The sequence below is a fragment of the Anguilla rostrata genome, chromosome 5, assembly GCF_018555375.3.
Source record: "Anguilla rostrata isolate EN2019 chromosome 5, ASM1855537v3, whole genome shotgun sequence".
In the NCBI taxonomy this organism is placed as follows: domain Eukaryota; kingdom Metazoa; phylum Chordata; class Actinopteri; order Anguilliformes; family Anguillidae; genus Anguilla; species Anguilla rostrata.
Genome location: NC_057937.1, coordinates 10280099 through 10307937, shown reverse-complemented (window position 1 = coordinate 10307937; position 27839 = coordinate 10280099). Strand labels below are relative to the sequence as shown.

Sequence of the window (27839 nt, the reverse complement as noted above, 5' to 3'; positions counted from 1 at the left end):
GATAAACATGTCAGTCAAACTTTCAACTGAACAAAGCCCCTTTAGAAAAGGGATATAGCTGTCACTTTAACTACAACTGACATATTTCATAACATTTCACAAGCATGCTGTTTAACAACATTCATCCATCCTATAATGACAGATTTGGCTAACAGAAAGTCTGAATGAAGATCTTTACAGGGATAATGTCTAATAACTATATTAGACAAACAAATCATCAATTACTGGTGGGAAAAGATAAAGACAAGCACCCGTATGCATTGGCAGTTCTCCAGCCTTATGCTGGGCCCATTTGGATGGGGAATCTGTATTTTTAACAGAACACCAAGCCGGTGACAATAAGAATGGAAGTAAATAAGGATATCTAATGTAACCACCTTGGTTAAATTTTCACCGGTCCTAATCAATACCCTAATGGGCTTTATCTATGAACGGTCCTGTTCCTTTTTAGCACGATTATTAGTAATTTTTACTTTACACAATAAAAGACAATGAAAACCGCCAATGGTGTGGGTGGGGGCACTGACTGTTGTACAAGGAAAGACACACCAAATCAAACTCATCATACAACACTGCAAGAATAAAATAGGCTTAATGATGAAGTGTACAGCATCAATCAAGCTTCCATAGGATTCTGCACACTTTACATAGGGGGTTAATACCAATATTTATTTTGATTTATTCATCTTAAATGCATTGATTTCTAACAACAAAATAAATTATGTGTAATGAATTAACCATGCATTAAGGATACAGTGCACAGTGTGGTGGTTGTTTTACTACACACAATAAATCTCTCTTAGCATACTGCTGAAATCCAACAACCTCTCATTCAGGACTCCACACAATTTTTTTAAATGAATGCAATTCCATATTTAAAATGAAATCATTATCAGACATTGTTTTATAAAAGAGTTGTTAGCTGAAAAAGCTTTAGTGAAATCGACTAAAGTACATAATAATAATAATAATAATAATAATAATAATAATAATAATAATAATAATAATAATAATGCAAACCACGTATTTATGTTACGCATATATTTACTTTTCCAATATAGATATTGGAAAAGTAAATATAAAAAAAATAGACAAGCTCATTGCAATCGAGGCACGGTATTTTGGGGGTTAATCTGTCACGGGTCCTGTGCGTCTGATCTGCAGGGGTTAAATCAAAAATGCGCTAGAGAGAGAGAGAGAGAGAGAGAGAGAGAGAGAGAGAGAGAGAGAGAGAGAGAGAGAGAGCGAGAGTCGCTGCTTCCATTCACAACACTTAAACTGCAGCGCGCGTTTGCACTTGCCCCTTGATGCTGGACTTCTGTCTATATCTCTACCACATGCCCATTCGCTCCGGCTGCGGCTCTCGCGCCGATGCAAATCTCAACGGCTGGGGAAGTCTCATAGGCTATTCTACAATCAGTTATCCCAACTTCCTCATCCTCGCGGACGCCCATCACTGAGCGTGGTCAGGCATCTAGCAACGCTGTCACGCTTCGCATGGGGGATTAGAAGTGGTAGACGACGAAATGTCACTTTGACTGCCATTAGACTGATTCATTCGCAGATGGAGAAAATCACCCCCTGACAATTTTGACTGTACGCTACGTTCTCTGTGTGTGCGCCTGTAGTTTAAGCGTGTCAAACCGACCTCCATTCTTCACAACTTCACCTGAGAGTATGCTAAGCACACCTCTCGCATCTTCACCACCGTGGGACGACTGACCCGGCTTCTCAAAGGTATCGTATGATTTAACAAACATATTATTGATACAGTGCATTCATGTTAATTGATTAAGGTATGTCCTAATTACATGTATTACGTGCACCTTAGCGTACGGATCCACGAACTTCAACAAAGTTTTGCACGGACATTTGTTTTGTGATCTCATTGGTCAGCGCATAATATTTTTGAATACTTTTGAGTATTTATACTTATAATTACATATTTATACGTGCGTGTTCATATAACCTAAATGTCGGTTAATATAAGACTGAATGTATATTTGTGTTGTATCCAGTACCTCTTAATAACACCAGTGCTGTAATTTTATAGAAGTGGCTTAAGCATTTAGAGATAAGCAACAACGTCGATATATGTGGAGGTATGATGTTGGTGTTCAGGGTAATAGCAGGTGGCTCTGTATGTATACAATACTTGTTGATATAGCCAGTGATTTACATAGTTTGTTTAGCTGTGCACGTGATGCTTAAAGCGGGATTACAAACGCAGCCTAAATTCAGTGATACTTCGAACACGTTCTTAATGCGTTTTACAGTTAACACTCCACTAGTGCGCGCATCCCCGTGTAAGCAACGCAAACCCAGCTGAGGAGAAGTGCATAACACGTAACTAGACGTTGGTTTCTGATTGCCACAATACTTGCAGAGTCGTGCTAAATGTCGTTATGGCAAATTATTTCAAGCAGTGTGGGGACGTTTGGGTCTCATATAAATGTGATTTGACAAATGACCCTCTAGTTTTTTAAACTCGAAACTAGACTACCATGCTGCGAATTGAGTAAATATTGCACGCCACAACGCGATGCCTGCGATATCAAAATGGCATCAATATGAAAACTTGCATTTTTAGTTTTAATTTAATTTTTAATTAAATTCCATCATTCTTCTGTGTACTCTAATGTATGCCATTGGTGGTATATTTAAAGGCATCACTTCTCAACAAGTGAGAGTACCTTGAGTGGCTATTTGAGTAAATTATCTAATTTACTTGAAAATAACTGCACTTTAATCAGTTCAAGGACTTTTCCCTTCTGGCAACCGATCCACAATGCTCTTTACCGTTACTGCACTCCAAGAACTTTACACACGACCATACAGTACACACTATAAACACAACACAGTGTCCTTCATATTAAGTAATTCAGTCTCAGCCTAGAAAACAGAACATATTTTGGGGCATATTATGGTTTTCTTGGGTTGGTTCCATAGCTTTCCAGAGAATGAATGACATTTTAAATAAAATACCAGTGTGATCTATTAGTACTGATATGGCATTAATATTAATTCACTGTGCTATTGCAGGTATTCATATCCTCTACGCAGAGTACCAGCATTGAGCCAACATGTCACAGACTTTGACACAACTTTGACATATTTGTATTTTTTATTCATGGTAGGTTGTCATGGGTGATCCTGAGCCTTAAATTATGTAAAGGTGGGGAGGAAAGGAATGACACGTTTAAGATGTCAAAGAGCATCTAAGCCAGCCTGGACATAGTTTAAGGTTGTTCTGTGAAGAATAAGAAGAAAATAGATATCTGTGTTCTGCTAAGTTGAACTTCTTTCTTTTAATTATTAAAAAAGAGTACAACATACAACAGCCAAGTGGTGCCCAGTTTATCATCAAGCATACATGGATTTTGGCAAGTGAAAGATAAATTATTTGTGATGAAGGTGTATTTATATGGCAGCAGACTAGACTGGGCAAGGTAATTGTGACAATACTGTGTTGTATAGGCATGAACCTCATCAGGGGTACAGTAACAGGAACAACACATTATGCAATGCTAGTGGACTGGGACATCCACTATTGCATTCTTTGTACTTCTCATCTTTACAGCTAAACCAGAGGGTGCGTGGACGTGCTCACGTGGTTCTGTAGTGTCAGGAGGTTCATTACAGATAATAACCTTTATAGAAGTTGAAACATTCGTTATGAGACTGAAAGAAGGTGCCAAACAACACAATTAGGGGATCAATAAGAGGGCGAGACAGCCGAAAAGCTTGATCCAGGCCAGCAGAGGGCTGTTGTAATTAAGGATAAATGAGGGTAGCAATTCACCAGAGAACGCTTCCCAGATGTAATTTGTTTTTTATTGAATATATTTATCAACATTAAATGACTTTTCCAAAGTGAAACTTAGTTCAGCCGAGCCACGCTCCCAACGTAAAATCCAATACGACCACATAACCTGGAGCAGATGTTGTGCTCGGAAGAGAATTTGTTTCTCGCCACCTCCGTGTCGCACCCTCTAATTGATCACGGCTGTGCCCTTTTTCGTGAATATTATCAAAATTCATCATTTCTTTGCTTCATTACGCCCTTTCCCCATAAACAAAAAAAAAAGTTTCTTTAATGAGAAGGCGCAAGAGCGGTTAGAAGTTTAACCTTTTGCGTCGGCACCGAGTAACCTTGATGTGCTGGAAACCCCTGTGATGAATTGCTGTGTTGGGTAAAGGCTTGAGGGTTGCAACGTGCATGCCGTGCCCTCATTGTTATTCCACACAAAATAAGGCGAGGAGGGCTTTTGTAATTATCGGCTCAGGGTCTACAGTCGAAAAATGATACAGTGTGTGCTTCGTCCCCATGTCTTAAGTTACAGTCACGACTGTTCTCATAAGTCAAACCCAGCATTGGCCATCCAGGTGTTTTAACTTTAGGATATATATCTGAAGATTTTTAACTATTGAGAAAGACCATGGAGCACTGGTAACACATTTTCTGTATAAAAGCGTGTTTTGCCTTTTGCACTTCGGTCTTTCTAAATGAAAAGCAGACCAGCAAATGCAATTAAAGTATTATTAGCCATTTAGGTTTTTCCATGGTAAAACTGTGTGACCTTCTGCAAAATCTGTGAATATTGAGAAAAAGCAGTGCACTTTTTTGTCACTCTTATTGCAGAGTTCTTTTGACCAACACAATTCAAATATAAATCTAAGCAAATCTAATGTGTTGCCGTTTTAAAATGTCAGCATTATAATGTAATTATTGTATATAACTAAGTATCTTGAGGGTATATATATATTTTTAATCATTTGAAGAGATATAGTGTCTTAAAAGTAATCTTTCCTTGTGCTCATGCAGTTTTAATGTTTTCAGTTTTTTCCTTGCATAAAAAAAAACATGTTTTAATGTGACGGAGGACATCTTAAGAAATCTGTGTGGAATATCCCTGCTGGTTCAGATAGAGGGAGTCTAAACTGCAGAGATGATCTGAGCCTGCCATGGACATCTCACTCATCGCTCAGATGGTAGAAAGCCTCCCCGACTAGTTTTGAACCAGAACTTAAAAACTCAAGGAGGAAAAAAATGTTACTCTTCACAGCAGGCATCAGTACGCAATGCAACATTATAGCCTGGACTTACAGTAAGACCTCCCAGACTTTGCGAAAATATGGTATTTTGCACAAACTAAAACTTTTTGTGAAATTAACTCTGGCTTCTCTTGGCCGCTTGCGTGACAACTGCACTGGAAGGCTCTGCCTTTACGGACTAGTGCCTCAGCCTGAAATGGGGGAAATCATTGCGATGTCCACAGCATGGGCTGCTACACTGTACATCTAAGGAGAGTCTCTTTTAGATTTTCAGATGGTTGTAGCTTTATTGTGGATTAAGGATTATGCATTATACAGGAAGTAATGTCATGAACAATTAGTCCTATAACTGGGTTTGCACTCTGTAATGGCAATCTGTACATACTGTATTTGTATGGAAGTACTGCATAGTTGATTTAGTACAGTTGATTTTTTTTGAAATCATCTTGTTTTTGATAGAGGGAAAAAAAAATAAGATGCATTGCCGATGAATCATTTGGTAGTCTGCAGCTTTATTGGGAAAAGTTCATGCTGTTTAGTGTGTTTTTAATTTAGAAGAATGAATTTGTAGTTACTTAAATTGGGACTAGTACATGAATAGGGCTGTGTCACATCATGATGTTTTCTGCAAAGCTTCATTCACTTAAATTTATCAATCTCATTCATTCTGTTTTTGCTCCAGCCTCACAAGTACAGTGTTAGACAAACGTTTCTGTCGAAGACAACAGAGAAATCTATATGCATTCCCACCCAAGTATCTAACTTGCACCTTTTATAGCATTACAAATCCAAATGGATTTTAAATTCATTCAAATACATCTGGCTTTGTGGTACTGTATAATGCTGTGTCTATTGATATACTGAGATAAGTACCTGACTAAGAAACTAGCACAGTGAGCAGATGTATAGTTATCCGCTTTAAAGTCATGCTGGCATAAATGTCTGTATCCCCAAGACTCTGGCATGATTATAGACTCGCAGTAAGATGGTGAATGACAGCCACATTGATTTGTAATGAACAGAATTGAAACTGATGTAGCACTATCCAGGCTGTCTAACATGTAGAAGCCTATTTGCTAATGAAGGTTTGTGCCTAATAATGAACCTGTTTAGTGCTCATGTTTGTTATACCCATGGCCAGACATGTTTATAATCTGATTGCAGATACTGTATTGGTTTAGAGCACACTTCTAAATCAAGGCTCCTCTTACATTATGTTTAAACTGTGAATCAGGCTACCTCACTATGACAGAATAGGTGAATGTTTGCTCTTTATTTGGAGAAAAGAGAAGGAAAATCCCTTGACCATTGACTTGTACTGATTTTCAGGGATTCTGAGAGGCCACAGTAGAGCACAGGATGAACTGCACACCTTTTAAAAGGAACATTTTTAGAGAGAATGGAGAGAGATTGAAAGAATTCTCCTGTTGAGTTCAACAGGTTTTTTTAAAGCTGTTTCTTTCTTTCACTGAGTAAGAATGTTGAGTTCAACCAATTAAAAGAAAAAAAAGAAAAAAAGAAACTGGTCCAAATAGCATCTCCCAGGAGAATAAAAACAAGGCTGTATGTCTGCTGTGGCACCCAAATGGGATATAAATGTACTCTCATGGGTGAATGTGGCACTGCTTTAATATCTGCAGAACCGAGTGATTGATGTGATGTCTCTAGGAGTTGTGCGTGATTTGAAAGGGCACTCTATGTATCAGCATACGAGGAAGAGATCTTGAAAACACAGAACCGTGGAACGGGCAGACAGTATCTGTGTAGGTTAAAAGTTTGGACTGCCTTTTCCCATTTGCATAAAGAGGGCATGAATCACTCGGATCAAAGGCTGGCTTGAATGGTAAATGATCGTCTTCGATTAGATGCTGGTAGTTTGATTTCAACCTTTGTCCCAAGAAGGATAGGGATTATCACATGTGGTGAATTTTTTTCCCTTAGCGTGCTCATTGTTTGGGCTGCTTGGGAGTTCATCCTGTGGAGGCTCCGTTGCAGTGTGTGGATAGGTCACACGGTCCAGTTTTGAATCTGGAACATTCTGATGCCCACTGTGGCTAGGCGATTGGGTGGTGCATGTGTCCCATGGATGGGTGTGCTCTTGGAAATTGACAACAGAGCTTGCAGCATTTTAGCACAAAGAAATACAATTGGACATTGCAAACTGGGGAGAAAATGGGCAAAAGGCGTGCAAGGCTTGATCATTGTTTAAAATCTTTTAACCTTTTTCATTTAAATATCAGTTTATGTGCATGTAAAAAGAACCAGTTTCGCTCATTAACATTCTGTGGGAATACAGGAGAGATTAATAATTATAACAGACCATTCGGCTGATCAGTTTGGAATTGGGACTCTTTCCACATTCTCTTTAAATGAGAGGCTGCTCGAGTTTTATTGTTTTCTTTGTTTCTACCATGCATGCTCTCTACGCTATCTCTCAATTCTGTATATTCTCTATTCTATAATAAAAAATAAAATGAAAATAGCAATCACAACAGCAATAATAATAATAATAATCAAAACAGCAGCAGCAACAACAACAACAACAACAATAATAATAATAATAATAATAATAATAAAAAAACAAGAATAATAATAATATAATAGAAACAACAACAACAATAATAATAATAATATAAAAACAACAACAACAACAATAATAATAAATCTTTAGTTTTCTCATTGCTGCTGTCAGGGATGTGAATTACCATGTGGTTGCCTCTGCCTTAAGACACGGTTTCTGGTGATTGAATTTTCAGAGCCCTGAAATCCCACTCTGCCATGCATTTACACAAAACGCTAAAACCCTGTTCAACCCAACTGCAGGCCAAACAAACAACTGGAAGGAAATTCCAACCTCGGCGCAAACATCTTTACTCACTTCTGTGCTGCTCCAAAATATCAATCTGCCCTTGTGACAGCTGTATTTGGGCTAGCACGGCTCTTATTGCATCTTCAAAATGGATTCCCAAGAGACAGCCATGCATACAAAAAAAATGGAAAATCAATGCGCTGCATGTTCAATGCCCTTCCTTGCCCTTTAAATAGAAAACAGCTCAAACAAAAAAAAAGTGTATTTCTGTATGGGATGGAATTTTTCTTTCCAGAGGCTCTCCTCCTGTCTCCCCAGCGTTAACCAAATTTTTGGAGGCATCATTTCTCAAGCCGCGATGCGGAACTGCATTAAATACACATCCGTAGCATTCCGTATGTGTACATGTGCATGAAATTACTGCAGGAAATTACAGGCAAAGTTGGACATGTTTTCGGGCCTTCCTCCCTGTACAAGAATAATTCCTCCCTGAAAGAACAATTTCTCTTTAGGACTCGATTAGAGTTTGATATCCTTAAAAGCTGACCTTGTCCCTTCTCATACATCATCATTGTATTATACATAGCAATTATTACGAAATAATGAGTTTTTGAAATGACCGTTTTGTTGCAATAGTGCGGCAGTTAAAGCATCTCCATAACCAGAATGTTGCTCAGGGGCTATACCCTTGAATAAAGTCATTGACACCTATTGCATGGTAAATATCTAGTCGGTTATTTGACCTACGTTCGATCAGAGCATCTGGCAAGAAAACAAAGAAAAGATAATATGAAAAGCAAGTTCAATATACTCTTAAATATGTAGGCTTTCTAGTGTCAAATTTATTTTCAACAGTCAGATAACATCTCTGTTATTTTAAATGACTAGATCCAGCAAAAGGAGAGTATTAGAAAAAAAGAATTGATTTATTTGAATGCTGAATATCTAAATATAATGTGACTGGAAGAGCATTACATTTTGAATTTGGATTCTAAATATTAATGGGGTGTTTGTTTGTTTTGCCCTTGCAATTGAAATTTCAGGGGAATTTCTTCAGTGAAAATTTTGCTCATCTTCCCATGAATTCTTGATATGCTGACCTCTACAAAGACTTCGTTAACACTAGGGATACATGCATTACCTTTCTGAATGTAGATGGTAGATTGGATATAGGTTTTGGTACTATCCTGCTTCTGGACTGAGATGAATGACCAAAACTAGAAAATACAAACACATTTGAAACCTTCTCAAGGACTAATACAAAGTTCATTCCAACAAAACCTGACTTGTTTTTACTTAACCACTATCACAGTAGTGTTAGGTATTGTGAATAGGTTTTGCTTGTCTTTTGCAAATTTCTGTCTTTTTTGTATAATGAGCGTGCATTTTGTTGTTTGACATAATATAATTGAGCAAATGTTATATATAGCTTGTTTGTCAGTTTGGCCTTTCTTATTTGCTTTGGAGTGGATTTGTTTAATTCTTTAAAAGCAATTTGGAGGGGGAAAGTAATATTTTAATTTGGGAACACAAAACTCCCTGTTATAGATTCTAAAAAATACTAATAATAAAATAAAATATCATGTGTGGATGTGTGGCACAGTCCATGTGATGGGGAGTTTGTTCTTCAACCTTGGCACAGTCAATTTAATTTAAATTTATTTAAAATGGCATTACATCAATGCTGTGCAGTAGGAATGCTGAAGTTTGGCGTTATGTGGAGTCTGGATTGATAGATGTAATGCAGGTAAGGCTGTGTCTCCTCCGATCTATGAAAATAAGGTGGACAGACTGATGCTGACGAATTGCACTACAAAGTGAAGAGTTCTGAACACAGGGCATTCAGTACCAATGGCACATTCGATTTCAGTTCATATTGGATAATCTGTGTGCGTATCTACGCAATCCTAATAATTTGTGGAAGCAACTGGTATGAGTGTACTAGCGTGATCAAGACCTCTTCATCGGGTTTAGAAAAGTTGGCGGGAGATTTGATGCAGTCACTTCAATATGACTTAAACCAACCTGTCATACTGCGGAAGGAATCTACAATCCCTTGTGACATGGCCGTGAGTGACAGGCAGTCATATGTCCTGTCATTCTTCCCTGCAATATTAGCGATATCAAGACTGGCCATTGATTTTGGAAGGCTGCTGACTGTAACCCCATTTCCTTCCAGATTCTTGGTGTCAGTTTCTGAAGAGATAACTTTAACGTTCCTCTCCAACCCTACGTTCTCATTCTGATCAGGCTCTTATTGAGGCCCATTTTATTTGCTAGCTTGGATGTTAACCTCGCTTATCAAACTTACCTTATATTGAAATTGATGAGGAAGCTGTTGATGGCCAATGTTGACAGTGAAACTTGACAGAAAAAAATAATAAATAGAACTGGTGTTGCCAAGATAGCAGAATATGCAGCACATTTAGTTATCATTATTGTATGATTGTATTTCAAGTGTGAATGTATGTGTGTGACTAACCAGGTCCAAAGATGCTTGTGTCTAACTCACTCCCAGAGTAGGAATGGCAGTACCTTCATGTTACCACTAGGTGGTGGGTTTAATGGTTATAATAACCGCTCTATTATTTCTCAGTCTCAGTCTCTGAAGAGTGCCCAGTTTTTTCTTGTTTATAAGGCAAGGTATTCTATGGGCGCAGTCTCCCCTCTGCCAGTCCGTGATTTCATTGACCCCCCCCCCCCCCCCAGTCTTACCTACCGCTTCCCCCAGGACCTGCGATCACAACCCTTTTCAACAGGATCAAACCAGTTGAAGACCCCCGTTCCAGTCCCATAAACTGAATCCCATTTAAGTTACAGCGTATGATGATTAATGTTCTAAATGTTGTCAGGTAAAGAAAACATATGCTAAAACAAATGATTAGCACGGCTAGCTTGATTTGCGTGGTCGCGTCCTCACCTGTATTAAGACATTAGCAGGTGTAGCGTTTGGAAAGCCAATGTGCAGATGCATGGTAGAATGGTGACACCATCAGCACCGTTCTTATGAATAAAATTATTTGTAAGATAATGCCGGAGAATTTTAATTTTACATGGCAGGCAGGAAATTGTGAAGTCAAGCATCTGTGCCAGAACAGTATTGAGGTCAACAGACTGTTTTGCATTTTGAGAATATTGTGAACGTATATTGATCTTGATTGTAGGAAAGTGCATTAAAACTACTCTGAAAAGAGGATAGCATTATGAAAAATAACTTTAAATTAAAAATAGAATACTTACATCAAGGATCGGTTTTGCTATGCAGATAAGGAGGACCATATCCATTTAATGAAGTCTTTAAAACGAGCATTAAAAATGAATCACTTTTATATATAAATTCTGGAGCAGTACTAGATGGATTATTCAGTAATTGACTTGAATGTTGCCACTCCTGAGCTTGCATGAGCTTTCATACTTGTGGATGAAACCTTTAAGGCATACAACGCGTTTAATAATTCTGAAACATCTTTTTGTTTCATCTTATAGTTCTCTTAAGCAACATTCAGTGCAATTGCCCCATAGCTTTCATCTGAAAAAAAATGTTATTTTGTCAAATGAGTCAATCAAGGCCATTTGAGTATTTTACAATCTGGCTGTTGTCTGTATATTTCTGTTGTCTCATTATGGGGCCTTTTTTCCCCACTGGGGATTCAAACCTGCAATCAACTGGCTGTGAGCCCCGATCCTCCACCCCCTACTCTACACTAAGAAGAACCGAGATGCTTTTCTTTCTTGTCACGCTCTGGTTTCTAACCTTTTAATTTTTTTTTCCCCCAATAGGTAAAATCTCCCATATGTTGTACAGCTTAAGAGAATAGGGTCCATCTACCTGGTCCAATTTCAGGCAGTCTTAAATTTGATGCATTTGTATTGGGGTTTGGTGATGCAGGTGCCTGTATGGATACTGAGGGGAGGTGCAGTGGGGGGGGGGGATTCAGACAGCCATCCACCACAAATGAACAGCCATTGATCATCACCACATTCTTGTAGGTAACAAAAAAAAAAGTGAAGTGATCCACTGACATTAAGTGTGATGTTTTAAAGGGCTGGGGGAGTGAAATGTGGAATCTTGCGCCGTTGGTGTCATTAGGGTGCATCATGTGGACCCGCGCGATGCGGAGCGTCTGATTCGATTAGCCGCAGTCCCGCTATCGCGTTACGCTTTGGTAAGGCGAACCCGCGCCGGATCAGATATTATAAAGTGAAGTCGGTCATTAATTAGAGCGCTGAGCCCGCGTAGAGCAGCACATCCAGCGTGTCACCCTAACCCCTGCACCGATTCTGCCGTCTCATATTTCCGCCGCCTTCCCTGGCTCCTCCCGGAGCCTCCCGGAGCATCCCATAATTCCTGTAGCCATGGCGAATCAGCCATTACGCGCGCTAAGCCCTGTGAACAGCTGTTCCCAGGTGGCGCATCAACACATTTTCATATAAAAGTGATGGCACAACCGAGTGGCGAAGAGAGCTTTATTTCCAGTCACTTAGGATAAATCTGACACATCCATTACCTCCAGGACGGCCGTTTTATTCCTTTACAGGGAATCGTTACACATTCCGCCTTTTGTTAATCAGAGGAATGCATTTGTTATGGGTGACAACAGAAAACCGCACCGCCTTAAATTGGATTATTAAGGGTTGTCTGTTCTGTATTTATACTGTCCTGGACACTGCATGTGTTTATTGCAGCAGCGGTGCTAGTTCTGTTGTAGCTTCTATCATTGATTCTTAACTGTTGGGACTGGACAGACAATAAAAGAGGCTGAAGCACCGTTAGCATGTACATCTTTTCTTAATGTCGGTGCTAAGTAATACGTTCCATCCACTTATTAACTCACACGTGGAGGAGAAAACGTTAGTTAAGCAATTATGGCCGTCTAAACCGTACATTTAACACAATATTGATTTTATGAGGCTCGCTCCAATGAGCTATTGTCGAAGCCATGCTAAACGTGTTAGTATGGAAAAGTCTTGAGTTGTCAAAGGCGGCTAGAAACTTAATAGCTTTAATATTCTGCGGAAAATATCCATTAGTAGATTGTCAGATGAATTTGCGCTGGCATCCGGGCTTAAATAGGCACAAATGACACCCCGCAGCAGTCTTCCAAAAATGTTATCAATTATCATTATGCATTTTCATTGCCTTGCTGAATGCAAACTAAGTGGAAAGCTGTCTCATCTATTTCAATACTTTGCTTTTATGTGTGCAGAGCCATTCTCTGAGTAGGTCAAATGGATTAGCTGTTAGTTCATTTTTACATGCCATATGCAGTGTTTATGCAAGGCCATTTTTCATATTTTGGATTCAGTACTCTTCTAGATAAAAAATACAGATAAAGTGTACGGATAAAAATACAAATAAATGACTACTGTAATAGAATATAAATAAAGATTTCAGAGCAAATAATACGGTTTGTGTGGCAGTCTGACAGTAATGGTAGTTATAATTACTTCAAGGTGTGATATCAGCACTCCTACCACACATTTTCAAATTAAACCTCAATTATTGCTATCGGAATATCCCTATTATAGTGACCTGAATGTGCTTTCAAATGGAGCACAGTGAATATAGCTGATATCAAACAGAGCCCTCACTCTCTCCTCCTTAAAATAGATTTTGACAACTATAAGCTTTCCGGTATTAACAGTGTTTTCTGTATCTTTGTCAGGCTTGCCCTTGAATAAGTGCATGTGTTTCTGTACTTATACTGAGGAAAAACTATGCTATAATTCAAGGAGATTCTATGCCATTCCAAAGTCACATTTTCCATTGTTACTGTGTTCTTCAAAGATCTCAATTTGATGATTCTTGCTAATTGTATTCTACTGTCAATGTAAAATGTACGTATTTGTTTATATTTATTTTTTTAAATAGAACATATATAGTTATAAAGTCCAGGCTCACGGCTCATTTTTAGACATTTTTAATAACTTTTGATTATCATAATTATTGGAGATGTATACTGGCTGTGATGCCTCCTATTAAAACTGGTACAGTACCAGTGTAGTTCTTATGCTGCATCTTGCTTTTAGCAGTGTAGGAAAAGTAAAGTATCACAGAACAAGTTTCCTCATTAAATTATTGCTTCTGTTTCCTTCCAGCTCCTACCAGGCGTCATTGCCATCTCCCCATAAACTCTTGTTGTGTTGATTCTTTTTAGTAACTGTGTCCACGGTTCATCAACCCTTTACAAAGAATACAGCTGGTTGTCAGTATAAACATACCATTGACTTTGACTCCTAATTAAATGCAGCTGCGTTTCTTTTGTTTATTTTTTTTATTCATAAATCCAGCTTGGTGAGAGAGTTTTGCTCTTGCTGAACTTGCTAAACTGTGTTTGTGATGAACCAGTTGATGACACTGTTGATTGAGTCCAGGCCTATGTGTTGAAATTGCTGACGGTTTGAAAGCAATTTAGCCCCGTTTATAAGTGTATTTTTGGAAGTTTTCTTTGGCGGGCCGGGTTCCTGGACGCTGTGTGTGGACGTGCCCACGTGCCCGGAGTGGGTCAGACCAGTGATGACACCCAAGCTCAATTAAACGTGCACAGGAGCCATATTTTATTGCTTCCCCGAGACATCAGTCCTGAGGGAATTTATTTCATTGAGGTGTTTGAGCAAATGACATTGAAGCTTCAGAGCAGTCTATGCTACGTTGAGCTATTGGTCTACTGCTGCTCCGATCCTTACTGTGGCAGTTTGTCTTTGATTTGGTGACCTTCCTTCTCTCTTTTTTGTCTCTCTATCAGAGGAATTGCTTGATGGGCTCCTGTGTAACTCAGTTGGTGATGTGGGCCTGTGAGTCTGGTGCAGGTGTGTCTTTGGAGAGCTCAGGCTGTGGGCTGCGAGCAGAACAGCAGCTACTCAGAAGACAGTTTGGTGTTTTTGGTTCAAATTTGTGGTATTATGCGAATATTACTTTCCAGTAGCCCCTCATGAAAATAAGTAGCTACACTAGCAGGCATGAATCTATAAAATCAATAGTCACAGTCACTAGAATATACAGTGCAGTAATCCTTTCACCAACTATATACACAGCAACAGAAACAATTGAACTGAAACAAAAGAGGAAAAAGTAATAAAAAAAAAATAAATCTATAACATTTCATTTTAATTAGCCACATCCTTCACCAACCCATTTGCAAATCCTCCCCAAGTTAGTGAACACGCAGCACCTCTAATGCCCCCACAGTTTCCAACATCTCCAGTTGATGTGTCTGTCAGCTTATCGCGTATAAACTCCAGTTTTACTCTGACACTAATTAAAACTCTGAACGTTACAACAAAATTACACTCTGCCCTTTGTGTCATAGAGACTTTGCGACTTTTAAAAATAGCCAGTATTGCCTGACCAAAAAGAACATTTGCAAGTGTACATATATGCTTTTCTTTTGCCCTGGAGTACTGCGCGCACACACACACACACACACACACATACACACACAAAAGTTTCAGAAAACACACAAGACAACTCAATAAACATATTTTAAAGAAAACATTAAACATTAAAAAGAGAATATACTGGCTAGAATATTGTATTGAACATGGGCAAAATCTTTAAGACTGTGTGCCTCACAGAACATGCAACGTTGCATCAGTGCATTCAAAGTTTATGTTTATGTTGTAATTTGTTTTTGTGATGTTTGCTGGTTTGCAGTCATTCACTTCTGTATGCCCTCACCCTCAACCCTTACCGCCCTTATCTCTGCTGTACTTTTGCACCGCGTGAACCTGATGGTGTTTGTCTCATGTCGAAGTTTCTCTTTCTCTCTCTCTCTCCATGTTTTCCTCTCTTCCTCTCACTTCTCTTCGCTTTAACATTCTCTTGCCTCTTTTTTAAATATTCTTATCCTCTCCCGTTCATCTCCTTCCCACTCTCCCATCCTTCTTTCACATTTCTTCACTCTCTCCTCTCTCATTTGTGTCCTCCCTCTCATCCTGTTTCTCTTCTCTCCAAATCTTTCCTCTTGTTCTTTCTCGGTTAGTCTCCTTTGTTTTTTTTTCTCCCCTCTCTTTCCCAATCTCCTGCCTCTTCTTCTCTGTTTTGTATGCTCTTTATCTGCCTCTCCACACGGACTCCGAGTGCTGTTCTGAAGCTTTCTGATTTGCATCATACTCTGCATGCATATGCTGTTTGCGCCTTTCATTTTTCTGTTTGTTCTTGTTCAGTCGGTGCAGCATGACCGACAATATTAAAGTGAAGGTATTAGACCTGGTCATCTATGTAAAAGAATGTGTATGTTGTATTTGATCCTTTGGGATGATTCCACGCAAAAACAAAATGTTAATTGCGCGTCACGTATTAACATGATTATGTTCGTCACATTATTGGCTGCTGAATAGCTTAATTGGCAAGGGTATCTGGCAGATAGACCCTGTTGCCTGTGATTATGGCTAGCACGACCACAAGAGGAGCCATCAATGAATTTTAAAGAGGGGTACTTGTTGGGGGGGAGTTTGGCAGAGCTCGCTTGACCAAAACCATGCAGCTCGCTAATGCTTCACTAGCAACAGTGTTTATGGTGATGGAGAACAGTTGGAATGACATCATCAGAAGAGGGAAATGGTGCTGTTGATGTCGTTAGGCCCTGGTGTATGACGTGCTTCACACTCAGATAACTTTATTGTCCACTCTAGCTGACATTTTTTTTTTTTTAGAAAATAAACAGGACATTTTTAAATAGACGGTAAAACACAGTACTCTCAAAGGATGCTGCCTTCCATTTGTGCTGGTGATGTCACTCAAGTCCTGCAGTTTTTTAAAGAAAATGAGTTTTGTGAGTGAGTTTTGTGCAGCATTCACTCGGTAACTTGATGCCATATTTGTAAAATGTTCTCTTGTCTTTAAATAATGTGTTTTTATTGAGATTCATTGCTGAATGTACGCGGATTGCTTTACACGCCTTACGGATTGCCTCATCGACAACTTCAAAATCAATTTCTAAACCTTTTTAGCACCGAGAGGTGCTACATCCCATCTAATGACACACTTAGCTGTAGCTTCTTATGGTGTACTCTGCGTTCTGTTCTGGGAAGCCCTCATTCCACGTTAGCAGGAGCACCGATCTTAAGAAAGACGATAAAAGAAGGACAATTTTTTATTCGGAGATGGGACCGGGATATTGATTATTAAATATAACATTTAATACTTTAATAATCAGTTATCCTATAGTATTGTGATTTTTTTTTGTAATCACAGAATGCCATGATATCACCATGTATCAGCATCAGCATGATCAGTTTTTTTCCATTGCAGTTCTATTGCAGTAGGCTTCTGTGTCCTCACATACTTTGTGTGGTGTAAGTTATATATAACCCTAAGTGCATCAGCTGACTACTGCCATAGCAGGGTACAGATATAAGTGAATAAAACTACATTTGCTAAGCCAGCTGGGATATAATTGTATTAGACAGATGCACTGTCAATGATGGGATAAAAACAAGAAAAAATATTAAAGTAAGGTGGAAGCATGCGGCTTTGTACATTAGAAGTATTAGTGCTTCGCCCTACTACTTCTGCAGCAGAGGGGGGTTGCCTAAAACACTGCACATGCCACTACATGTTATGAATATTGTGGAAGATAATACTTGAATTAGTGACATTACCGCCTGTGATAAATTGTTTTTAAATCTGTATATAATTCCATTTTCAAAATTTCCACAACTCTGAGAGCAGCCATTTATTCTTGAGTATCAACTTACATGACCCTCATCTATGTCTCTAACTGCGTTAGTTCCAAAAGTAAAGTGCTTATTAGGGTTGTTTTTTTCTTCGAGTAATGCGCCGCAAATGCTAATGCTTACTGATGGTCCTTTCCCCTTTTTGTATAATTTTTCCAGCCAGATAGCAATAAATCAAAACATATTGTATTTTGAGGCTCATTAAAGAGGCATTATGCAATAAAACTGCAGAGCAGTCGCATTATCGTGTGATGAATGTCCGTAACCACTTCCATGTAAATGATGTCAGCCCGACACTGCAGTTGAGTTGTGGAGGAGCCCCCTTTGGAGTGTTTCGGGGGAAAAAAAAAACAACAAAAAAAAAAAACTGCACCTTGTTGTCGAAAGAGTGGAAGAGCATTGGCACAGGCGAATGATTGGTGGGTTTCTCAACTTTCTCCCCATCACATGTGGATGACGGTGACCCTAATAAATGGCCATTTTCTCCCCCCTGTGGCTATTAGTAAGAAAAAACAAACAAAACAACAAAAAAAAAAGATATGGGGGAACGATACACCGGAGACCTGTTTTATGAACATCCTGTCAGCCCTTGTGGTCTTGGGTTGGTTGCAGGCAGTTATTAGATCTCTGTCTGAACCTGAAACCCAACACCGCAGGTGCTCAATGTTGGAGGACTGCAAATGAGGCATTATAGTCACTCTCCCCTTTTTTAATTGGAAATCGGATAAAACCCGGTGTAATGCATTCGGTATGATGGATAGACTTTGCAATATGAAGTGGGTCTGTTGATCAGATTCATCTGAGTACAAAGCTACAGCTGGAGTTCCTCCTGCTCTTGCTTACTAATGTTTTGAATCGCTAAAAAAAGACTGAAAAAGGTTTTTTTTCCCCACACTTTGTACTCACACGCACTGTGTGCATGACGTAAATTTGCATATTTAAATCAAATGTATATACTTAGGAATTCCTGTGAGTTATTCTCACTTGATTTTTAGATATGTTTATAGTGGGGAATTATGGTAACTTAAATAGGGAGGGTTCAGCTTGAAATAGTGCCACTCATTACTCCATTTGCGGTTGCTTTCTAGAGCAGAGTTTTAAAATAATTCGATTAAATTAATCAACCCACCTGCAAAGGATTGGTTTGGCCATAGCTTTCAATAACAAGCTTCCACATGCACAACACTTTTAGAGCGAAATTAAGCTTATAAAAATATACTGTTGAATTAATATAAAAAAAGGGAGAATTCTTTGAATTTGTGTTTGACATTTAAGCATCCTGCTGTTTTGCTTTATTCAGTTGTCTCATGTTTTCCATATTAATGTCAGTCTTTGTATCTTCGTGATGCTTGTGTGTGACTGAATAGGCATTCCTGAAAGTATGTGATTCCTGTTCATATTACAAAAAATATTTGACATTATAATGCTCCTAGGTGCTTAACTTGATTTCCATGGAACAGTCGCAAGTATGTGGTTGCACAGAAAGGAACCTACAGGCGTTAAACGTTAGGCTTGTGACTATAAGGTTTTGCATGACTGTTAGCCATAAACACAAGAGAGCATGTCTGACTTTCCTGCAATCACAACCCCTAGTTTTCAATGGGCAAAAGCATGGGACAGTAAAAAGCTTAGCTCCCTTCCATTTGTTATTTTACATGATTAGCATATAGTAGCTGCACCCATAATACACCAAAATTGAATAAGTGAATTAATTTGCTGATAATCTTAAGGAAAGAGACTGACAGATATTGACAGTCCATTGTTTGCCACGCTGTGACCTTTCTATTTGAATGATTCTCCGTCTATTTTATCTCTTCCTTATATTTTGGTTGGCACAAAGGATCTGCTTGAATACTTCTTAAATCCTGATTCAAATAGCCTCAAAAGGTCACAGTAAGAAAAAAAACATTAAGAATGCATTTAATTCTCAAATGCAGAACTTGGTAACCTGTCTATGGGATAATTTTATTGGTCCTGTTTTCCAAGTCTGAAAGCATTTCTGGATTTCTGGATTGAAAAGTATTTATTTGGTCAAACTAGCTGTCGTTGGTAATATACTGGTACACTTGTATCTGAGGTTATTTTCAGATCAGCATTGCAATTCAGTAGGCACTTTAAACAAATTATCAACAAAAATAAAAAACAAAAATAGTACACAGAAAAGTCATACAGAATTTGCATACTCACTCAAGTGTCCCACTGTCATGTACAGAACTTTGTTGAATAAAAAGCAGACTGGTGCTGAATACATTTATTAATTTTCTGTCGACAAATTATTATTATTATTATGATTATTCTGATTGTTATTATTGCAATTATTATTATTATTATTATTACATTCTGTTAGTAGAACCAGCTGACATAAATGGAAATGAGCAAAAGGTGAATTCCATACAGCATTAGGAATAATTTTTTCACGCTGAGAGTGTTCAATGTGCGGAATAGCCTGCCAGGCCATGTGGTTGAGGCAGAAACTCTGGGTATTTTCAAGACCAGACTTCATACAGTGTTGTATCTAGTCTATAGGTAATCAGAGCACTAGGTACCATTTAGTCAGGAAAATGGAAAGCATTGTTGGGCTGAATGGCCTGTACTTGTCATTTTGTTATGTTATGTTTTATTATTATTATTATTATCGTGTCAAGGCAACCGCATATCAGCCAGCACAAGCATATTAAGAGCATATGGTATGAAGGATGGGCTTGTCGATTAGCATATCCAGCTGAGACGTGGAGCGCGTGCGTTCCTAGCGGAGGGATGTGCCCTGCAGTCCGGAATCAGATCCAGATGGTGCCAGTGTTGACTTGCCCGTGGGAGGTGCTCAGCGCTGTACAGGAAAACGGGCTGCGGGAATGATGGAATGCGGGCGCAGTCAACGCCGCAGAAGCAGCCGCAGTGGGCTGAACGCTTCAGTGCTGGGCAAATTTAGCCGGCGTGCCATATTGGGCCTATTGTGTATGTGTTAATTCCTAACCTGAAACATCTTTCACTAATGAATCAGTGCATTTCATTTAGTTACTCTGCAAAGGCATATATATAGGGGCGATATAGCTCAGGAGGTAAGACCGATTGTCTGGCAGTCGGAGGGTTGCCGGTTCAAACCCCGCCCTGGGCATGTCGAAGTGTCCTTGAGCAAGACACCTAACCCCTAACCTCTAACTGCTCTGGCGAATGAGAGGCATCAATTGTAAAGCGCTTTGGATAAAAGCGCTATATAAATGCAGTCCATTTACCATTTACCATATATGATAAGGGATGTTGTTTATTCCTAAACCGCAATATGCAGGATAGCAGAATTCCTTACAGTAGTTTCTGTGGTTGCCCTGCTTTGTTATATTAGAGGCTTCACTTGTTGTGGGTAATTGTCTGTAATCAACTGTGGAGGAAAACTGGCGTATGCTATAACTACAAAAGACATGTTGATACGTACTGAGTTCATATGCACTCAGGGGACCCTTCTGAATGCATTATTATATTAATTGCCCTCGTTACATGTTGCAAGTAAATATAGTGCTTAATCTCTTAATTCTGACAGATTTCAAATTTGAAGTACAGAACACACATACACACCCACACACGTATCAGATCTTAGAAACTTTGAATCTGCATTGTTAGAAGTGCTTGACACACCTAGGCGTGAATGCGTTAAACAGGGTGGAGATTTTGTAAATTAGGCAAAGTAAGTATTCTGTCTAATTTCCTAAAGTGTGACTTGTGACTCTCGTCTTTGCATGAGGATATCAAGAACTCCGGTGTCTTCCGTTCACCCCCACGACTCGCTCCTGTTGCAGGAATTGTTCCATCTGTTGTTCTATTATTTTAACATTATTTCTTTAGCTGGGCCAACCCCTGTGTCTTCAGCTGGCATTATATCATAGGAAAGTTTCTTTTGTATGCTGCCTAACATCATCCCATCTTTGCTGTATAACACCTACTCTTCATTTTGTTCTGCCTAATAAATTTATTTTGTTTGTGATGACACTCAAAATTGCTGCAATACGGCCGGTGACACTATCTTGTTGACCTTTACGCCCTGTTTCCTGATCTGTAAATTTAAGTTTTATTTTTCCTGCCGTTGCCTTGCTACTTCTGCCTGGTTGCTCCGTATCGTTTATTAGCACCTCGAAATGTGGGTGTGTAAGCGTGCCACATTGTTTCTAGGCCTTTTTATGGGTGTCTTCAACCGCAAAATTGTGCCTAATTAGAACCAGTCTTAGGAAATTGGCCATTAATGTGTTTGTATGTGTGTCTGCAACATAGCTGCTGTAAAGTAAATGTTTTTTTTTGTGCTGGGCCTGTTTGCCTGGTATATCTGGCCCTCGGTACTTCACTATTTATAGAGAGTCGGAGCCCTGCTGTGCAGAAGCGTAGTTTAAACCATACAAACAAAACAAGACAAGACAAACACACCTGTCAGTCTGATCCGTTCGGATCCGAGTAATCCCCAGTTTCACCGACAACAAACCCCAAGCAACAGTGTTGTTGTATATTGTATGTACTAGCACCTTAATGCACCTTAAGGCTTTGATATACCCAATGTTTTATAATTATTTTTAAAAAAAAAGCATTTCACATTATTCATGGTATGTAGTGAAAATTATTTGGCCAGCTCTGCTTCATTCAGCTATCATTAAGCATCTGAGGAATCTTTATTTTTTTATTTTTTTATTTTTGCGGAGGTACCTACACCACACGTATAACTGCGGAGCAGTGAACTACCCTCGACAATGGGAAGGATTTCTATAATTCATCGTGGGCCGGTTCATGAATCGTGGTGTGCCCCGGTGCACAAGCAGAGGCGCTGCTGTCATACCCCAGGCCAGCGCACTGACGGCAGCCGGACGCACTGACGGCGACCGTACCTGAAGATCTGGCGGTGGAGGAGTGCATGATGACAAAGGCGTATTGATGAAAGGGGCTCCTGGGTGCTGCCTCTGGCTAGAACGTTGACTCTCATTATGGATGTAGCGCACTTTCCTGAATCAAATCCGTACCGTGGCAGTTCTGAATGCCGCCAAGAGTCGCGTGAGCGACCGAGTGAGTGAGTGAACGAGAGAACGCGTGTCTGTGTGCGAGTGAATGTGATTCCGTGAGTCTGTGTGTGTATCTGTGCGTGGGTCTGTGTGGGCATGCGTCTATGTTTGCATGGATCTGTGTGTGTGTGTGTGTGTGTGTGTGTGTGTGTATTTAGAATACATTCTACAGTACAGTGTATGCCTTGTGCATACTTGATGGTCTCATTAATATTGTATATACGATGCATATTTAGACATAGCGGAATGCATACTCGTTGTGTTTTAGATTGCATTCTTTACTACACGTTTAGATGAAATAGTGCTGCAGATTGTTTGCGATCGAAGGGATTTGACCCCCTTCCAACACAAGACTGAGTTTTTTTGATCCTTCGGGATGAGAAGTGCTGTCTAAATGCAAATCCATACCCTGCTTTAGTTTTCAAATGAAGACTGAGCCCATCTGTAAACATTTGATACGTCCAACAAAACGCTTTCCCCGAGTTTCGTTGTACTGCCACCCTAGGCTCTCGTTAAAACAGCGCGGCGTTTATTCATCGATTGCCGTCGCGTGTGAATTCCCTCGCGCTCGGCGGCAATCAAACAGAGCTGTAGTGTTTTAACACTTAGCTAAATGCCACATCATCACCTTGCTGCTTCTCGCAATTGATTTCTTATTGCATTCATCTGAGCGCCATGGTATCCACAGTGGTGAAACTGACATGCCGGGGTGGTTAATGACAACGTAAAAAAATATAAATGAATAAATTAGAAGAATGTGGTCAAACACAATTCTGTGATACGAACTGTAGTGAACGTGGTCCCTAACGTCATCACTGCACCAAATTGAATGGCAAAAATATTTTAAATGGAATGCTTTAGTTGTCTACAAAAATTTACATTAGATTTACTGTGGTACCTGTAGATATAAGCATGTTTACATGGTGCATTTTGGCAAAGTTCATCCATAACTTTGATGCTTATTGTCTTCTATTCATGCGGGACAATACACGGCCTTCATTTGTCATTTCAGAACTGTGCAGGCATATATCTTTGTGTCTACAGTTCAGCTGGATATAAAGAGCTCGCTACATCTCTCTCACCTGAATTTCTGACAAATCAAATCTTGAGAACGGGGAAAAAATCGAAATGTTGTGAGCATTGGCATTTTGTAGAACAGGCAAATATCAAGGATGAGACCGCATAGCTCACTCACAATATGTTCAATGACATTTGTGCAGTGATGAAGGTCTTTCAAAGACATTGAGAGAATTTAACCATCAACTCAGTAACGATGACAACAGCGCTTCTTCCTCAATTATTGTTTTCTGCTGTCATATTTAATCTAGGCAGCCCATTTATATAAAAAAAATGAAATAAAATGCCTCGTCTGAATGAGCAGCTCGGTAGATATTGGAAAGACACATTCAACGCTGTAATGATCCATGGTCAAACCTTTATGTACAGCGTCCGGCAGGAACACGTTTCGTCAACAAACAGGAAGTAACAGTGTCAGTAGAGGTCACCTGGCTGACGGGGAACAGAAGACCGCTACCTAGCTGCAGGGCAATGCACGCTTTGCATTAATCGAGAGGCCGGAGGTAGCTCCTTACTTATACGGGGACATAAACAAATCTGCCGTGCATACTTTCTGGCGAACGATTCGTAAAACAGGTTCTATAGTTTGCAGTGATTACACAGCTGCGGCTGTACTGCTGAACATCTAGGCATGTTGATAAGAAATAATCACTGGACCTTGCCAGGAAACCCAGGTAATTGTGCTGCACTAAAGATCTGCAGCTGTCTTGTGCGTTCAGAAACGTGGCGACGGACACTCTGAGGAGGGGGGGGGCGAAAATCACGTGTGATATTCTCACATGCCCAGTGTATCCTGATGGCTTGCTTTATCCTTAATGACTAGTGTATACTCACAGCACTCTAGCCTGTAACCAGGAACACCTTGTACTCTGTGAACGTGCCAGTTCCGATCAGTACGATTCGAGACTACATGAGCAATGCGATGGTGAGTTTATTCCTCCACAAGGTTTGAAGATAGATTTGCCCTCACCCTCCACAAACCATATTTCCTCAATAAGCAATAATTTTACTTTTTTTTTTTTTTAAACGGCATTTTTGAGAATTTTTAAAAGTTGGTTATGGCTGTGATTAATAGATAGAGTGACATATGGTGATGCAGACGCACAGTGAGGCATTTTAAAATGAAGAAAGCGATGAGACGGGTGTTTCCATTTCCATTTAATAGGTGACGAGAGAAAAACATGTACTTTTCCAAAGGAATATTTGGCTGTTTTCAGGCAAAATGCATTTGCATAAATTTGTTAGTCAAAGTTTGTGACAAAAATGCTTTGTACTTAGACTGCTTTTGTTACCATCACACATTTCAGGTGAATTTACATGTTAATGAAGTATCTCTGTTTTACAGATAAAAAGCCGCCCTGCAGTAACTGTTTTGCTATTTGGTTCACACTTAAAAAACTTTGCTAATGTCTTTTGCACTGAGCGATCCCTAAAAAGAAAATAACATTTTAAATTGCGTTGTAATATAAGGTCGATAGAGTGCTTTTAGCAGAGTACTGTTCATTGTCATGAATTTCTGATTTGATTTACTTGCCAGCTGCCTTACATTTTTTTTTTGTAAATCTGTCAAAATAATGTTTTATGTTTCATTTGTTTATCAAAAAAATAAATACATTAGAAACATAAAGTTAAAAGTTACGTATGGTATTTTATATGTCCAACGACGCGTGTGTATTGAGAAACATAAAAAGGACATTTTTGCTTTAATTTCCCACGTGTATTATTATTATTATTATTATTATTATTATTATTATTATTATTGTAGTATTTATCCAACCGTGAAAAACTCCTCTCCTCTCTTTGTATCGCTCTGCCGTACATTTGGTGGCGCGGTATTCCAGACGTTGAAACGCGAGCGCGGCCCCAGCCGTTTCTCGGCCGTTTCCGAACGTGCGACTGCGGCCGCAGAGAGCCAAAGACAGCCTGAATTAATTACGGCTGAAACAAAATACCACGACCGCCACAGAGAGACAGGGAAGCGGCCGCTGAGATTCCGAGGGCAGGGTTGCCAGTTTTCGGGACCTCCAGACGCCGCGGCGCGTGCCAGTTGGCAGTATCCCTTCCGCGGTCACGGGCCGACTCCCGCCTAACGACAGCCGGGGGCACCTGCTCGTCGCCAACACCCCCGTTATTACAATTTGGGCATTTACGAGATTGGCATCTTCCCGAGCGTCGAAATGCTGCGGGGGTCATCGCAAAGCCCCGACCGGCACTTTGACAGAAAGGCCAGGTCACCGGGTCGAAGGCACGGGGGTACCTACCGTTGCTATGCTGGCCGAGCGCTAACAAGCCTGGGGAGCGGCGGATGTTGCTAGAAAGGATCTGGCGTGAACACAGCTGGCGTTCGGTGACAAGTCAGAGTTCGTCGACTCTCAGTGGGAGTGGGCGTCGGCATGGCGGAAGTGGCCGGGTTCGGGGGTGGAGAGGTGATGGTGTGGGCCGAAGTACAGTGGAGACGAAGATCGCCCTCAGGGTTTATCGATGCCTCCATCGTTCAAAGCCGTGGAGGCAAGGTTCTCGCCCCACACAACGCGCCTCTCTTAATGCAAGTGAAAATGTGCGCGTAATTCGCGGTAGCCTACGACCGAGCTGCATTCACGCGTGAGTTAGTTCCAGTCGCTTGTTTTCACTCCTCGCTCCTTAGCTCCTCCCAGCGGAGGACGCAGGGAAGAGACGCAAGGATGAGATATGAGGACGGAGGGATCGAGGCAACTCGTATTAGGAAATTGAAACATCCTTGCTCATTCAAGTGTATGTTTGAAGCCACGGTAATTACAGACGTGGCAGATGCAGAGAGGTGGATCTACAGGTGGATCATTTATACGTCACGCATCCTGAAAGAAGTGTGTGCTTGTTGAAGTCTCCTCTGGAAGCCTCCTCGCTCCTCCAAGAGGTTTTTAATGGGTTGGAATGACCTTAAAACACGCTGAACGTTGATCGATTTCCAGGTCACATGAGGGCCGAGGAGATTTGCATAGATAAAATGATAAATTGGAATGAACCCAATGTCTTTCCTGGCAGGAAACCATGTGTATGTGATGTGGTTGTCCGTCCTATTCAGAAGGGGAGTGAGCGTTGAACACCGAAGATTCGTGTGTGCACCATTTGGATATAGATTTACACTGAACTATGTGCATTATTTCAAAGAGATACGGGTAAAATATGTGAATGGTGAATTGGTGTGTGCGGTTTGAGGGCACACTTGATATTGAACTCGATGATTCAAAAAATAGACTGCCTAAATCGCCTCTTTTCATTTGATAATGGCTTTTGACATGAATACGTAACAAGTGCCCCAGTGTTATTGACTGTCAGCTGTGCCTATCAAGTGAATTATATTAACTGAATTTGGTTTCTGTTTTGTAACAATATTTTAAAAATGAATATTTAAACCATGCTTTTAATGTTTAATCAATAGACAAATAAATATACATATTTACAGATATTGTTGCATCTTTTCAGGTCAAAGACAATGTATAATTTGTATATGTAACAAAATATCACCCCCTTAATTTATTTTTTGTTTTTATTTTTTAGGTATCATGGCAGCTTGAAGGTTTGCGGTAGGTGGATTGAATCCTTACTTTTAGCCCCAGTGTGGCAAATGTATCTGTCATGCATGCAATCCGGCGTCTAGTCTTCATTGTTCATAACTCTTTTCAAATGGAACCTTGACACTTGCAATCATTCAACTGCTTTAGATTTACAGCCAGTAATTTCATTATCTGTTTTCAAGTAAAGTTTCATTATACGGAGTAAGGCTCTGCTCTATGCAATACCAGGGTATCTGAAAGTGCACAAGAGAACTCCAGCCAGGCAGTTTTCACAGAAACCATTCCTTGTTGTTTTAGGTCCTGATGACCTAACCATACCTAACCAAATCCCTTTAGCCATTAAAGGCATTATATCTCCTCATCTCCATTTGTGTAGAGAAAATGATGAAGGTAGCTTTTCATGCTGCTTTTTTTCCTGTTCTTCATCGTGCAGCAAATGTTTCATTTTCTTATTATGTTAAAAAAAAAAATACTCACAGTGCAAAATGACATGGTTGTATTACCCTGATTCCAGACCGCGGTTGTGCACAGAAAAAAAAAGGGTTCGGTAAGGACCTAATCTGGACCAATTTGAAGCAGCGGTCTCCCTGGAGAGGTGCTTACCTTTGCGTTTTCCTCTCGTGGGAGTAAATG

General features: G+C 39.8%; 1 protein-coding gene across 19 annotated transcripts in view; it reads left to right on the top strand.

Annotated features, from left to right (window-relative positions):
- The first annotated feature begins 1268 nt into the window (after positions 1–1268).
- Positions 1269–27839, top strand: part of tenm3 (teneurin transmembrane protein 3) — a 484477-nt gene continuing 457906 nt past the window's right edge. For 12 of the 19 annotated variants that reach the window (XM_064335073.1, XM_064335078.1, XM_064335072.1 and 9 more), the window contains exons 1-2: positions 1269–1737; positions 27190–27215. The gene's annotated coding sequence lies outside the window, so the exon portion shown is untranslated. The remainder of the gene's footprint in view (positions 1738–27189; positions 27216–27839) is intronic. The other 7 variants (XM_064335075.1, XM_064335074.1, XM_064335070.1 and 4 more) reach the window with 1 other exon arrangement.